Raw genomic sequence first — 15,297 nt, 5'->3', positions numbered from 1 at the left:
TTTACACTTACTATTTAACATGTGCATACATATTACAAATATATAACCTTATTTTTCAAAAGTATGATGAGAAATTATAAAGACAATACCCCAAAGAGTTTTAACATCTTTTAGTTCAAACATAGGAATAAGTTTTCTGCTTTGAAAATGTTTCTTAATGAGCACATACTCTTTTTGTGTATGTGTATGTGTATGTATATAAATATGTATATATGTATATATGTATGTGTGTGTATATATACATGCACATATATATGCAATTTATAAACACTCAGGAAATGTATGTGGATCGGAGTTTCCAAATTCTTTCATATTTAAGCAAAAGGCATCTGTAAAAACCATGTTGGTAGGTCATTTTCCTGAAAGGATCTTAAAGATTAATGGAAAGATCCTTTTATGTACAGAAATACTATTTGTTGCTGTCTGAAATCTCACCAGAAAAAGTATCTTTGACTTTAGCAAAATGAGAGTTTTGAAGCCTGTTAAAAATGTCACTCTCCTTGGAGAGAGAACATACCTCTTGCTGGTCCTTTACAATATTCAATGTGAGAAATACACCTTTGTCAAAGAAACAAATGTCCTTCTGGAGGGCAATAGCTTGGAGTCTCATCAAAGTGGAATAATGAAGAAATGGTCTATTGACTTCCCTCTTCAACCTAGTCCCAATGTCATCTAGAATAGCCTGGAGTCAATCACTGAGTTTCTATGTTTAGACTGTGACTTATGGTGGGAGCTGAATAACAATTCATGAGTAAATAAATGAATGACCATTCATAGAACCCACCCTTCACTCTGGACCATGTACTTTCTCATCTTAGAATGCCAGCAGCAAGCTAACTCTGAAGCCACTATAGCCTCCTAGACTTCACACAGCCATGCATTTTCTGAAATGCATCTTGGTTATTTTTATCCCAACTTGCAAGATGATTGGATGTCCTTGCATTGTCCCAAACCAAGGGAATGTTTAAAGGTGATGTTACAGTCACTTTACGGTGATAAATGCATTGCTATATAATTTTCCACATATCAAAATGTTCCACCAGACAGACAACTCAAATGTAGGACATCCACAGATTTCCAGGTGGGCATCTCGTATCTACCTCCTGACTTCACCCACATGAGCCTCTTTCTTGGTGGAGCTATATTTTACCTTTGAAATTTCATAAATAAGAAGCCCTCTTTGCTTCATGGAGCCCATATCATGACGTGCTGATTCTACGAAGAGCACATCTGAACTTGGCTTAAAGCAGATGTTTCATTCAATAACTTCACCCAGGTGATCTATTAAGTTTTATTTAGCTCTTCTATTTACACATATGGTACATATTAAGACTTGTATAAAGACACAAGGCATGCCGGGAGAAAGCTCTACTGAGATTCCATGAAGTAAAACAATTGTCTCATTGCACCCAATAACTTGGTATTTTTCTGACATTTTAATTCATTACTGATACGCTTCTCTGAGTAACCGCAATGTTCACCCTTGGACTGAGAAAGGGTGCCAATCTAAAACAGAATAATTATTTCTAATACATGGTCAAGGAATCTTTAGATATATCCACCGGTAAAGGTGTTTGGAATTGAGATTTCATGCCAAAATCGGGTACCACACTGCACTCCATCATCAGAAAAACAAGGGGAGAAGTAAGGACAAAAAAAAAGGGCCACATGCTAAACCTGACAAGCTTGGGAGAGACCCACATGGTGGCCCTACAAACGCAGAGACAGAAAGTAACCACATAGGAGAGTCTGAACATAAAAATTCCTAACTGGGGCGGATCATGGTGGGTAGTCACCTCCCAGGCCTGTAGGTTCCTTGGCAAAGGTCAATCTTCACCTTAAATGAGCCTATCTTTGTCTTTTTGCCTCTCAGATAACACAACTATGAAATGTTAGAGTAATCTTCCTTTCCAGACCCATCAAAGGCACAACCACATACCAGAGCACAAGACCACAGAACCCCTCACAGTTACCCTGTCCCCACATACCATCTCTCTGAGCTATAAAGGAAAGCTATCCTGTACCCACCAGTGCAAAAAAAAAAAAAAGTATGTGTCTCCCTATTTTACTTTTTATCCAATCCCAGAGATTTCCCCGTTTTGCTTTCTCTCGCTCCCTTAATCTACCACCAATGGATTTTACGTAACCTTCCTTAGGTCTCCTTCTTTGATTCTAATGTATAAAATAAGCTGCAAAAGTGTCATTCTCCAGAGCATTTTCTCAATCCACTGAGATTTTGCTTCCCAGTGATTGTCATCAGTTTGACTCAAATAAATGCATAAGAACTCTCTACAGGTTTGGATGTTTCTTATGTCAACAGGAGAGAGGGAAAAAGAAAAAATAATAAATTTGGTTAGTGAAGCAGAGACCACTAGGGTTTTAAAGTGCTGAAATTCTTTAGCAAATCCTGCATTTTGCAATCCGAACCTTTCTTGGCCTTGCTGCACGCTCAGATTAAACACCACTCAGATCCAAAGCCTGCTTATCTCTTTCACAATTGGAAGTTTTTCTGTGAATAACTTCATAAGCCCCTTTGGTATAAAGCCCCCTTAAGTCGTCTGATTTGTCAGGTGTTCGATTTCAACATTTGTTTCGCAAGCTTGAACCCTAATGGGATTTAAATCAACAAGAGGAATTTATTGCTGCCTGTGGGGCCTTTGTAATATCTGCTTGTGAAGCCTCGTGTGAGTAACTGAGGATGAAAAAAAGTTCATATTTTCATTTTTTTATATCGAATCACAGTCTTCATTTCAAAATATAGTACACTATAATCTCCAAAAGGATTTATTTTACACACATAACATATACATAAATATATATGTGTACCTTCTTGGACATATACACATATAGACTATACTATTATTTCTCTTGATTCATTTCTCTTTGTTTCACATAACACTGAGCAATGTTTATTAAACTGAAAAGTCTCCTCAATACTCCTCACGGGAGAATCATGGGAATCAGCAAATGACTCTTAACTTTTTAACAAGGGGTCGACCAGTAATGGGGAAACCACAGCCACGTGAGGCTCTGAGCTCTCACCCCCTTCAACCAGCGTTCTAGCAGAAAGCCACCCAGCAAGTAACAGGAACAATGTAGAATATCTACACCTGGGCCCACCTGTCTGGCTAGAAAGCACATTCAAGGGCAAACTCTCACTCTACCAGCAGCCAGTGAGGTCAAGCCATGAGCAGATGGGGTCTAGTTCAAGTAAAGCATACAGCCCCTAATCCAATTAACAGACCCACGCTGTGTCTTTGGTCTATGGGGAACTGCCCTCCAAGCCCCAAATGTGGCCTTCTGTGTAAAAATAAGGAGTCCTCTTTAAAGTGGTCCCTTTGTAAGTCATCCTGGGATACACGATCACATGCATGTGTCATCCCAGCTTTCAGACAAAACAATATCTACCGATTACTCAGTATCTACCATGCCCCGGATATTTAACCTACACTCTAACCATTATACTTCAAGGCAAGTATTGCTAGTCTCATGTTACAGATGAGGACAGTGGAGCTCAAGCACTCTGAGAAACCTGCCTAATGTCACGCAGGGGATCAAGTGGCAAAGCCAGAAGCCAACCCAAACGCATGTGGTTGCAGAGCAGCATACCCTCAGCTGTACCAAAGTTCCCAAAACATCTCTTCCATAACCATGTTTTAATACTGTGCATTGCCACCGAGGCATCTCAGTATTCCAGATGTGGGATGTCATTTTACATTACCCACTCACCACACCCCTTCTTTAACCTAGGCATGGAGATGGGAACCTCGCCCACTCATACTCAACCTCACCCATCCACATCCCATCGGAAATGTGTAAATGTGCATATATCTATTCATACATGTGCGTATCTACCCAAACTCACATTTGTAAGAAAGAAGCTGCTGGAAAATGTACGTGAAATGTGAAACATGAACTAAAGCAGCAGAAAAACACTCTGCATTGAGAGTGGAGGATGTGTTTATTGAATCTGCTTTTCAGTATCATCAGGTGGCCACTAAAACAATTGCATGCTCCATGCATCAATAAAGCTGAGCTGTGAGTGTTCAGATGGGAAGCGCCAGGATGCTCTTATGAACAGGAAGGGAGCGACGAGAACGCGGAAGACTTCCTCACGAATCACACGCAATCCCGCAGTCGAAATTTTTTTAAATAAGATTTAGTTACAAAATAGAAAAACAGGATGGTTAAAATGTCCTATCAGTTTTTCATAACGTAATATGAATTGTTGTAATCAGATTACTTTTCAAAGCTGAAATGAGAGGCTTTAGATGGGCAGGGAAGAGCAAGAGGATGAGAATAATAGATTTTGTCATACAAGAACTTTCATAGGGTGACGGACCAACTGGCATGCCGTCACAAGGACTTCTGAACCACGTACTGGGTCTAGATGTACGTGGCGGAGTGGGTGTGGGGATGAAGATAAGAAAGAGTTACGAGCTATGAGAAGAGATGAAACACTGCCATTTGCGACAACGTGGATGGACCTCTGGGTAATCATGCTAAGCGAGATAAACCAGACAGGAAAAGTTGAAAACCACACGGTATCACTCATATGTGGGATACAAACCTAAAAGCAACAAACAAACAGGACAAACAAGCAGAGACTCATGGACATGGACAACAGACTAGTGGTTACCAGAGGGTGTGAGGGGAGGTAGACGGGGTAAAGGGGGTCAAATGTGCGGTGACAGAGAGAAATCTAACCATGGGAAGGTGAACACACAGTGTAAATATACACACACACACACACACACACACATGTGTGTGTGTATATATATATATACAGCTGAAACTGGATTTTGTTAACCAATGTCACCATAAAAAAAAATAGATAAATTTTTAAAATAATAAATAAATAAATAGAAAAATAAAGCGGGGAGGGGGAAGAAAAGAAAAAGAGCTACAGAAATAGAAGGTCTTAAAGTTCCAATAACCAAAAGAATCCAGTGCGTGAGATTTTTCATGGCTACTATGCAACGAGAAAACCTCTACTACCAAATGTATGTCTCACTTATTTTCATAGAATCACTTTCGGTTAGCCAATCAGTAAATATTTGCTGAGTATTAACTATGGCAAATCATATTAGAAGATCCAAGGGAAATGTCTTCGCTCTCAAGAAGCATATACCTTGGACGGCTAAGACTTCTACAAGAAAAAGCCAGTAAACAATGTATGATGCCTAATAAATAAGTTGAATCCTACACATTAAAGATTTAAAATGCTATAGAGAAAAATTGGCGTGCTGACCAGAGTCACCAGAGTTTCATGGATAAGGTGTGCCTTGAATTTAACTTTGAAAGATGAAGAGGAATTGGAGACATTGAGGCAAGACAGATCATCAAGGTGGAGAACACAGGACACGTGGCCTCGGGGGGCCCTGATAGAAACAGAAGCACGAGGCGACCAGCTGGGCTGCAGGAACAGGACCCGAAGCCGCACAGAGGGGCCTCGGCTGTGAGATTTTTGAAGCAGGACTTTGGGTTTGCAAGAGGGACAAAAGAGAGTCACTGTGGTCCTTGGGCAAAAAAAGAGATGGAATAAAAAGCAAACTCAGAGAGATGCATCCAGCAGCATGGTGCAGCTTGAACCAATCAGCCCTGCTGCCACATCTCTGTGACTCTAGCCAGAGAAAGTTCTCTGCTTCTAAGGGCTCGTTTGATCGCTGGGTCCCACCTGGATGATCCAGAATGATCTCCCTATTTTAAGGTTCATAGCCTTAATCACATCCACAAAGTTCCCGTTTGCTATGTAATGTGGTAGGCAGTGTAACCGCTCCCAAAGATGTCTAATCCTGGGAAGCTGTCAATATGGCATGTTGCAATGTAAGCGGGGTTTAAGGCTCCAGGTGGACTGAAGGGTGCCGATCACAACCTTAATGGGGAGCGTATCCTGGATCACCTGTTGGGCCCAATGTAAGCACGGGGGTCCTTAGAAGGGAAGGTGGGAAGCAGGAGACTCAGGACCAGATGGATACAGGTGAGAAAGTCTCCACCAGCTTTGAAGATAAAAAGGAGTCATGAGCCGAGAAAAGCAGGCAGTCTCCAGAAGCTGAAAAAGACAAGGGAACAGATTCTCCCCTTGAGCCTCCAAACGAATTCAGCCCTACAAACATCTTAATTTGAGCCCAACGAGACTCATTTTGGACTTTTGTTCTCCAGAACAATAAGATGATAACTCTGTGTTTTTTTAAGCCACTAAATGCGTGATAAATTATTGCAGCAGTCAGAAGAAACTAACATATATAACATTCTTAATTAATTTTCTGGTATTAGAATGTAGACATCTCTGGGGGCCATTTGGGTTACCACAGATGTATGTTCATCTCGTTCACCGAGTAGCAAACTAACAGGGCCAGGTAGGCAAGCCTGGAATTTCTGATGGCCATGATACTGTCAAACAAAGACCTACTTTGACAGGCCATTATTATAACAGATTAGGTATTTCGAGTACCTAGCATGGTGTCTGACTTATAACAACCCTCAATAAATATTACCTGGTATTTATACATTATTAGTGACTGTGAAGTCCAGTTTTCTGCATCCTGGTCATCTGGCACACCATGCTTTATTTTACGTATTGAAATGTCAGTTGTGATACTATGATTTCATACTTGGACCAATAGCTTCCCCCTCTCTCTCATCCTCAACACCCTCCCTCCGAGCTTTCTCTGCTCCTATTCACCATGCAACTCCTACGGCTTCAGTTCCTCACTCCTGAGCCCTCATCATCAAAAGGTTGACACCTGTGGCGGGAGGAGCCCTCGGATGCAATGAATCTCTCCACTGGAGGAAAAGAAAAGTAAGACCGGGTTCAGGAGGAGAAATAAATCAAAACGAACACAACTCTACCCAGAGCAGCACGCAGAGCAGAGGAGCTGCCCAGAGGTTGTGGTTCTGAAAGTTACACTCAGGGGAGAGAAAGAGCAGGGAGTCCTGAAGTGGGCTGATCAAGACGGCGGAGGCAGAGGCTGCCAGGGAGACATGGCAAGAGGGAAGTGGGCAGCAGAGCCAGCCGCAGCTGGATGGATGTTTTCCAATATGATGTTTTTTTTCTTTCCGTTTGAAGTTTAAGATTATTTTCACTGATTTTTTCCTGACTTTCAAACAACTTCTTTTTAAAAAAAAAAAAAATGCTGATATTAACCCTGGAACACTGGCACATTGTCATTTTTCTCCACTTTTGCAATAAATGACCAGCAGCATCGTTGTTCTTGAGCAAAGGGATAGGTCGTGACAGTGACCCTGTAAACCCATTAGGTACTTCAACTGGAGGGGCTGGAAGGACGAGAGATTAAAGTCATTCAAGGAAAGTGGATAATAGCTCTTCGTTTGAATTGAGGAAATCTAAACCAGAAGGGGCTCCCTGAAAAAAGAGGCATTGTGTGGCTTCCAGGTGGAACTCATGGTTAGCTGGACACGAGAAGGAACTTGCAGCAAAGCTGGCCAATGCAAGACATTTCTTCTTCAGTAGTTTTTTTAATGGAGTAGAAAACCAAAGCCTGTATCTTGGAGAAAAGGGTATGAACACCATCTTGGAACAACACTCCATGAGAGTTGGTGACAACCCATCACCCCAAAGATGACCTATACCAGGCTGCCAACAATTTACTCCATGGCCATATCAGTAATGAGAGTCAGCTTTTAAGAAAACGATGTACATGGAGACAGTCATTGAAGGAGTCGATTCAGGTATAAACTTTCGAAAGAAAGAGGTGCTTTTTTAAGAACACAGTTTCCCTTAACATAAAGTCGCCCCCAAAGGAAAACAAGTAATAGAAGGAAAAAGAGGAAAAAGCAGGAGGCACCTCATGGTGGTAGGTACGAAAACTTTAAAGAGGTTTGGACAGGGAGAAGGAAGCCATTTTTAGACAGAGTGGCAGTTAGAGCTTCATGGAGATGGTTCTCCCATAAGCCCTGTTTCTCCCCTTACCAAGAAACAGCCTCCTTTATCTGAAAAGGTCATGCTTGTCTGCTTAGAGTTCACCTTCAGGAAGGACCTTCCTGGAATGGTGAAGGAGGAAGGAGAAGCCCAGTCTAGAGGGTCAGACCAGCTGAATAAGCCCTGGTTAGCAGTTGGGAACAACGGTGCAGTCAGGTACGCCTCACACCTTAGGAGCCTCCAAGGAGCAGCATTCCTCTTGAACAGATAAGGATGGATTCTAGGGTGGGAGGAACATTTGAGCCAAGATGAAGAAGAAGGAAAGCACATGATCCTCTACAAGAAGAAATGGGCCAATAGGTTGAAATGGAGGAGGCAAGGTACGGAGGACAGATAACTCCACAGCTATTAATGCTAAGCAGGGGTCAGCAAACTACGGCCTGGGCCAAATCAACCCATTTGTTTTATATATAAAGTTTTATCGAAACACAGTCATGTCCATTACTTTACATATCATCTGTGGCTGTTTTCACACTACATCAGAGTAGAGTTATGGCAAAGAATGTTCCACAAAGCCTAAAATATTTACTGCTTAAGCACACACGCGCATGTGCACACGCGCCCATGCACACACACACTCATTTTGCTGACCTCTGATATAGATGACGATCTAAATGTTTTTAAAACACTGTAAAATCTCAGCCTATTATGAATAAATTAAAAGGAATAGAAGAACTCGGTAGGTAGGTCACATGTAGGACAACTATGCACTTTGGGAACTAAGAAATCCCTTTACATACAGAGAGTCATAATAGAAACTCAAGTCAAACTTTTATTCATTCCATGAACACATTAAAGAACTTGGGAGAAAACACGCAGTCATCAACACTTCTCAGTGCTGCGGAGTGAACAGTCAACCCATAGAAAGGGCACTATGGTTCCGAATTACTTGGGTGAAAAGGAAGTAACCCGATGCCATATGAACACCTCCGCCTACCATTCTTATTCATTTAAGAGTATCCTTTAAAGATAGTGCCATACCAAGCTGACCTAACAAACATTGTCCTCTAGTTAGCACATACTTTTGATTGGAGATGAACCAATAATTTGCAACGACCCACTTTGTGCCACAGGAAAAAAAAAAAAGAACAGTCTTCGAATCTCGGGTAAGTGAAAGGTTGTTCGTTGCTTTCCACCTGTATGTGGTGCGTGAGGGAGAGAGAGGGAAATAAATGTAGGTACAGTGGGAGACGAAGAAGGAGAAGGAGAAACTTTTAGTATTATAAATAGATGTGTTGTTTAAAACTATAGGCTACCCTAACAGAAATAAGACTTTGGAGTATAAGTGATATTTCTTAAATAACTGTACATTTTTATGCTGTTCACCCTTTATTACTCCTCAAATACACAAAGGCTTTTTCTAAGTTCTTAGGAACGTCTGATACACTCTCAATTACTGAAGCAAACCATGGAAAGGAGGTTTACAGAGTTATTATCCTGGAGTTAATGTATACTGGCATTGGAATTAATTTATTCTGACTTACACATAATAAAATTAATCATTCCAATTTTAATTAATGTCCTTCTTTTTAGACCACTCTACTAAATGGAATCTACTTGTTGGGAAAGGTGGGGTTAGCATCAAATTAATTAGTAACTTTGAAGGTTCATTTAAGTTTTTACTCTCGTGTTAACAATGATGACATTAAATTTCAATTTAGAGAGCCTTTTTCTTTCCATTTAATTTGGTTTATCTTACTTCTTTAAAATGTTCTATTTCCTTATTGGTCAAGAAAACAAAAATATCTTGGAGGTAAAATAAATCTCTCAATTACCAGGAATGGAATTTGAAAGCCTGCCTCTAATCATCCAATAAAGCATTTTTCTTTTTTTAAGGGAGAGACCATAACTCAGTAGGATAAGGACTTCATTCAAGCATTAATTACTTTCAAAATCATCCAGCTCGATACTGTATTAACTGTTTAAAATGCCAAAACATATCATTGTTCAGTTGATCTTGGAAAGCTTCAAAAACCACAAACTAGAGCCCAAAGATAAAATGTCCCTGAATTGGTTACTTCCAGAATGAGATAAACTTTTGAAAGAAAACAGGCTATAAAAATTTGTTTGCACAGGGCATAAAGTATCAGATTCACTCTCCTTGATCAAAGTAGCTTTGGATCTTACTTTGGGAAAGTGGGTAAGTCACAAATGAGCAAGTAAGACACAAGCTTATCTTTAAAGACGTGAACTTTGGCTCCACCTCCTGAATTTACAAATAAGTCTTCAGCTTCACAGGGGAGATAAGGGCAGGGATGTAAGGAGATAGGACTGTCTGAAGTCTCACATAGCCTTACTAGTGGGTCATGACATTGCTGCTAGTACAAGTCTGAGCAGCATCATAATCCTGATTGTCCTACTAAACATACTGACCTTGGCCAACATCTTCCCTAAACCTGTTTCCTCACCATAAAACAGCGATCACATTAGTACTGACCTCAGGGATATTGTGAGAACTAATCGAGATAAGACATGCAAAGAGCTTGGCCCACAGAAGGGTATACTCTAAATTTCAGGTTCTATGTTTTTTTTTTTTTTTATGATAGCATTTATTATCATTATTATTTTAAATTTTTCATTTGGTATGAAAGGTACTCATCCAACACTCTGCCACTATCACCACCAAGGACTCTTGGGTTCTACTTTACCTTTGTTGTTGAATAACCAGCAGGATAGAAAAACTATTCAAAAGCGTGACTTTATTCTAGGATAGTGGTTCTCAGACTTGAGTGAGGCTCAGAATCACCAGGAGAGTTTGTTAAAGAACAGATTGCTGCCTCCCCAAGCAGAGTTCCAGATTCAGTATGTCAGTGGGAGGGGCCGATAACCTACAATTCTAACAAGTTTCCAAGTGATTAATGCTGAAGGTCTTGGGATCACCAATTAGAGAACCACTTAATATAAGAAGTTTATAGTCTTTCGTGAGGAATCTTTGATTTAGAGGGGGAAGAGACTGACACTTGTAAATTCCTAAAGGAAATGAGAAAGAAAGAGAGACAGAGAGAGACAAATTTCCATCAGATCCCTCAAGAAGACAAGCACCACCTCATCTGTCAATCAATGTTAATGCAATAAGGAACCTCAATGTGGTCCTTGTGGAGGGTTCAAAGTCAGCCGTGGAAAAGGAACATGATAGATTCCAGGGGAGCTGTAACTGGACTTAGGAACTGGAAATGAGGACAATGAACAAATTCAAAGCAAACCTTTTGAATGATGACCTTGTAAGCTCCATTCTCTAATACACTCAAATAGAAGGTCATTATTCAGCAGCAATGAAATTTAAGTGACTTAATCCTTCACCAAATTATTTCAAGAAGCTGAAATTTTATTTCAACTAGATAGCTTAAGTCATTTACAATATAGCATTGGACCATCTTTACAACTTATTTTTGCAGCATTAATTCACAACACTTCATGTTTAAACTCCGTATAGGAGTATACATAAATACTCATAAGACAGAAACACAAATGATAATGATTTCATTGTAACCCAGCTAAACCTATATTCCTGGCACTATTATACTCATAAAATATGCATTGAGAACTCTAGGTGGGAGTTCTATTTTCATCTATATCTAAGCAGACTAAAGAGGCAACACGGAACAATTTAGCCCTGCTGGAAAATATTTCACCTGGCAGCAACCCAAAACCTTTCACTTTAGAAGGAAGAAAATGCAAAGTAAAATGTCATTTACATTGTCATTATTACAGGTACAAACAGATATCCTGCCGATTATTTCCAAAATCACTTCATCTTGCGAGATCATGAACATAAAAATTAATAACATATACTATCAAATCTCATTACTGGAGTTTAATATCTCTAGAAGTGTTTTACAAATAAAACGAGTCCCCTGAGACAGTGTGTGAAGAAATGATTTATGGTAAAAAGAAAAAAAAAATCAGTGACTGTGATGTACGATACCCTCGCAGAACTGCTCAATCTACCAAGAATTCATGGAGTACAGAAACCTGTTTAACTTTGTTTAATTCAGAGATTCCAAAACTAAGTAAGGAGGACATCTTGTTCTCAGGTACACGGCACACTCCTCTGGACATAGAGCTCTGGGTTGGCATATTATTCTTGCCTTTCAGCCCTTAGGAGAAGTCATTCCTGTTGTCTCCCATTCTCCATCACTTCTGATGAGAAGTGCTGATAATTCACATCACCATCACTCTTCCCCAGTAGGAAACAGACTGTTTCCCTCTGACTATTTTTGTCATTATTTTTGACTTTCGGCATTTTGACTACAATTTGCCTAAGTGTAGTTTTCTTTGGGTTTCTCCTATTTGAATTTTGCAAAGGTTCTCAGACTTCTACGCTGACATTTGTCACTAAATTGGGGGAATTTTTAAATATTGTCAATTTTTTTTTTCTGCCTCATACTGCTTGATGCGCTGTTAATTTTTTTCCATCTTCTTTTTTCTTCTGTGTTCTTCAACTGGATTTTCTATTAATCTGCTTTCAAGTTTCACTGGCCTGTTCTTCTTTCTTCAATTTGTTGTTAATTCCACATAGTAATTTTTTAATTTTATTTTAGATATTTTACTTTTCAATTCTAGACTGCTCATTTGGTTCTTTTGTGTAGTTTCCATTTTTATATTGAGATTCTCCATGTGCTCACGCCTTACAGCATAAACTTCCGTTCCTTAAACACATAATAGCTGCTTCAAGTCTTTTTCTGCTCCATCTATGTCCTCCTAGGGTCTGTTTTTATTGATTCCTCTTTCTCTTGTTTATGTGTTACATATCCTGCCAGAAAAAAATTTTTAACACTGATCATGGTGGATGATACATTTTAGGACTGTGGATTCTACTGTCTTTCTATGGTAACAGGAATGTTGATTTTGTTTTAAAAGCAGTTAAGTTACTGGTTAATGACAGTGAACTTACAGAGGCTTAGTTTTTACACTTTGGTAAGATGGGTGTACTCAAATTTGCCTTTAGTCCAAGAAAAAATTTTATTTTACCCAGAAGAAAAGCCTACCGAACGCTGTTTACCTAACCACAGAAAATCTGAGCATTGCACAAATAAAATAGATGGAAAAAGCATTCTTTATGTGAAAACATGTTTTCGAGGTATCTAATTCTTCCATTATAATTCTGACAGATACTCAAATTACATTTTTTCTGAAGAGTTGGTGAGCTTATAAGTACTACAAAAACCAGAGCGTGCGTAAATAAAGCTTTGTTTTCTCCACATGGGCAGAAAAGTGTTAATGACCAGCTTAAATGACCAAATAATAACCAAAATACCTTACAACTTAGTCACTACTGTTAAAATAGATGGTTTTTACTTTTTCAACAATTTTTCCATAGAAGTTATCCTTTTCAAGAATCAAATATAAGAATATGCTTGCATGGAATGCAGACTTGATTTCATTCCATCTTTACCACTTTTGTCAAATTTCTTAACTTCTATAAGCATCTGTTTCCTCCCTGTAAAATATCTGGAATAAGAGATACCTCTTAAACACAACAGCAGGTCCAGAGCTATTGCTCAGTAAATAGTTATTTTGAAAGACAGAGATTTCTGCCTTCAGATCATGAGGTAGAAAAAAATTTAATCCAACAACTAAAATATAGTTTTCCTATTCTGCCTAATTAGAGGCCAGCTAAAATCAAAACTCACACCACTTGCTATGACTCAGCGTACTCCACGTACCGACGAGAACTGTATGCCCACGAGTTAAAATAGTTACAGGTCCTAAAGGACAACGTGACTCTGTTCCCACACTGTGCCACTGCCACCTGAAATCTGCTTCTTCTATGATGAAACCTAGCTGACTCCCTGTGAAGCATAACATTCCACCAGTTGCCCAGACTGGGGACCTCAATGCCACCCTCCACATGTCCTCTCCCACTTAATCTGCTATCAGTCCATTCCGCCTCTTAACTCGCTCAAACCCTCTGCCACCTCCTACCCTCTGGCAGTCCGCGCTTTAAATGAAATCTTCACCCCCTTTTGTCTGCACCATTTCCAACAGCCTCCTCATTTCACTGCTTTTAATCCATTTTCTGTGCTATCACCAGAATATTTCCAAGACCAATATATCTGAGTTCTTCATCTTCTATAAGCTGTCAGTGACTTCCCAATGCCTAAAAGATGAAGTCCATGTTCAAAAATATCCCATACAAGACCCTTCCCAATCGCGCCTCATCTACGTTTTAGATTTCCATTCTTTCAGCCCAGTCCCTCTCCCGAGAGTGGTGCACTCAACCTTGCTTTGAAAAGCCTGAGTTCACAGCTCCACGGATGCTCTTAACCATGCCAAAGGTCGCCTTCTCCATCTAGCAAGCGCCTACTCATCCTCTCATAGCTGACATCTCTTCCTCTGTCAAGGGTTCCCACCTAGGACAGGGTTCATAACCACCCCTTCCCTGTTTTTGTTACAGCACTTAGTCCACTGGACTGTCATGGCACACTGATATGTCTAGTGCATCTATTCATCAAGACTATGAACTCCCAGAAGACAAAAAAATGCCCGGCATAGTATCTGGCTCACAGGAGGTGCTCAACAAATGTGTGTTGAATTAACAAATGAATATCACCTTGTCATTTCTGTAGCTAACATTCTACTGATATGTGGCATTTGAATATTAAAGCCCAGAGATGGAAAAGAATGGAACACAATATTTGCCTCACAGCAAATCCCACGACCCGAGGACAATCATCAAAGAAAACAAGAAACAAGGAGGCTTTGTATGAACCGCAGCCATCTTTATCTGCATTTCTCCAATACCAAGAGGAATGAAAACCTCTTCTTTTGATGAGATCGAGGTCATATCTATACTAGTCCGAGCCCAGTTTAGTAACTCTCAACTTTTCCGAGCTCTCAGACGTTTTAGTCAGAATGCATTCTTTTCAGAAGACAGAGAGTTTTTTTTAAAAAACCCACCTTAATTTGGCTTTTGTCAAGCAAAGATTAATATTGGATACTTTAATCACAAAACCAATGTTGGCACTGGGTCTTGGCAGAAAGCCCCACGTGTACTTTCTCTGGAACTAAATTACTCATTTCTAATACAAACATGAGAATAAAGCAAAAACCAGCATTGTGTAAACAAAATATGTTACTTTTTGGTTTGCAAAAGAAAATTAGTGCAACCTCATTTAACCACTATTCCCATGAGACTCGGGAGTTTAATGTAAGGCAGAGAAGCCGGGGTTCCTAGTTAAGCACAAAGCCAAGTCCAGAAGAACCTCATACTCAGGAGCCTTTTTCCAGCCCCATTTTTTGAGGCATTTTATTTTATTTTATTGTTAGCTTCAAGTATACAGTATCCAGCTACATTTTTAAGCAGTCTAGCATCATTTTTTCCAAACGCAGAACCAAGTATTCCTGATCCTTAT

The 15,297-nt window shown here is 39.7% G+C and overlaps 1 protein-coding gene across 3 annotated transcripts in view; it reads right to left on the bottom strand.

Annotated features, from left to right (window-relative positions):
• PID1 (phosphotyrosine interaction domain containing 1) overlaps nt 1-15,297 on the bottom strand; it is a 202,039-nt gene that overhangs the window by 162,071 nt on the left and 24,671 nt on the right. The window lies entirely within an intron of this gene.

The sequence above is a fragment of the Rousettus aegyptiacus genome, unplaced genomic scaffold (genome assembly GCF_014176215.1).
Source record: "Rousettus aegyptiacus isolate mRouAeg1 unplaced genomic scaffold, mRouAeg1.p scaffold_m13_p_2, whole genome shotgun sequence".
NCBI lineage: Eukaryota > Metazoa > Chordata > Mammalia > Chiroptera > Pteropodidae > Rousettus > Rousettus aegyptiacus.
This window is presented reverse-complemented; position numbering and strand designations above follow the sequence as displayed.